Source organism: Octopus bimaculoides, chromosome 2 (genome assembly GCF_001194135.2).
Source record: "Octopus bimaculoides isolate UCB-OBI-ISO-001 chromosome 2, ASM119413v2, whole genome shotgun sequence".
In the NCBI taxonomy this organism is placed as follows: domain Eukaryota; kingdom Metazoa; phylum Mollusca; class Cephalopoda; order Octopoda; family Octopodidae; genus Octopus; species Octopus bimaculoides.
Window position 1 is genome coordinate 1,767,338 of NC_068982.1, and position 2,037 is coordinate 1,769,374.

Sequence of the window (2,037 nt, forward strand, 5' to 3'; positions counted from 1 at the left end):
ATATATATATATATATATATATATATATATATATATATATATATATATATACATATATATATACTTATTAATCATGATATTAACATAAATATTTGTGTTTAATTGTTAGCCTACATGTATGGAATAATGAATGTGCGAATGTGTGCCTGAATATATGCATACGTTATACATGTTTATGTCTGACAACTTGCCGATGTCTGCGTTTATTGAGTTTGATGTTTGGTATTAGCTTTCAAGTATGCATGTTACCACGTTAAATGCATGAAGCTATATATCCAATAAAGTATATAAGCGTGTGTGTGCCTGCATGTATACACGTGAGCGAGATAAGTAAGCGAAAAATTAATATGTACTTATAAGTTGATTAATGCTCATCACTCAACACGTGCTATATTTCCCACATGTATAACCACGCACGCACACACACGCACATAAATATCTGTTGTGCGTGTGTGTGTGTGTGTACCTGCGTGCGTATGTATGTATATAAGCACCTAAGTACATACAAATATATATACATACACACAACTGTATGTATGGGAACGTTTATTTCCTTTTAAACGTGTTATATATTTCATATACAACTCTGCCCCAATTTTATCGTCTTCGTTGTTGAAAATAAAATGACGCTTGGTATTTACGTTAGAGTCGAGCAATTTATTTCCTCTGATAAGAAAAGTGAAAGATATAAACGCAATTTCCCGGTTTCCATTTACATTGTTGCCTACAGATTAAACCTCATTATCGTGATTATTGTAAGTCGTGAAAAGGAAATAATAAACATCATTATTAGCCAATCCTTGAAGCGCGCCGGGTGAAATGCTTAGTGGCATTTCGTCCATCTTACCATCTGAGTTCAAATTCCGCCGAGGTCGACTTTGACTTTCATCCATCCGGGGTCGATTAAATAAGTACCAGTTACGCGCTGGTTTCGATATAATCGACTTGATCCTCTTCCCCTAAGGTGCCCCTGTGGAAAAAAATTTGAAATATTTATTAAGCAATCCTTCAGACGACCTACTAAAATATTAACCAGTTCCCGCAAATACGCCACGATGTCTGACTGAATGAAATAGGCGTAATACAGAAGGACGAGAGTTATTTTATATGAGCGCAGCTAATTTTAAACAACGACAACAAAACTGAGAAAATAACATGAGATTCAGTTCTTTATTGTTCCCGCAACATATTGTGGAATAGCAAGGAAACAGGAAACGTGCACAATGAAGAAAAAAGTGAAAGATCATTATTTCGGAGTCGTGTTTTTAATGCTATATACTAATGCATTTAGACATATAGAGGATGTCCCGCCAAAAATGTATACACACTTCAAATAATTGTAAAGTCGGTGTTTATTAAAAGACATTTCATTTTCAAAATTTAAAAGAATCTACATTCATTATTTTATTGTTTTGTCAATGCCTGTTTTCAAACTGACGTCCATTCTGGTCCAGGCACTGCTGACAATGCAATGCAAGGGAATCGCAAACATCAGGAAACAATTCGTTAGGTATTTGTGTGCTTCTCGTTCAATGGCTGCTCTCAAATTAGCGACTGTTGCAGATTACATAGCGTAGACTTTGTCTTTTAGGTATCCCCATAAAAAAGTCTAGTGGTGCGAGGTCTGGTGAACGCGGAGGGTATTCAAAGAAACACCTTCGTCTAATCCACCTGTTTCGCAAGATCTCATCAAGGAAGGACCTAACATCACGATGGTAGTGTGGGGGTGCCCCATCTTGCTGAAAACAAAACTCCTCATCTTCAAAGTATTCTCTAATGATTGGCATGACAGACTGTTGCAGCAAGTTCAAATAAACTGGACCGGTCACAGTAGCGTAAAAAAAGAATGGTCCAATTAATCCTCTTGATAAGCCACACTACACTGTAACTCCTGATAAATTAACATGGGCTTCCACCATAACATGCGGATTCTCAGGTCCCCAGTGTGTGCAATTGTGGCGGCTAATTGAATCATTTAATTTGAATGTGGCCTCATCACTCCACACAACCTTTGTTGGAATCTGTGCATCTTCTATA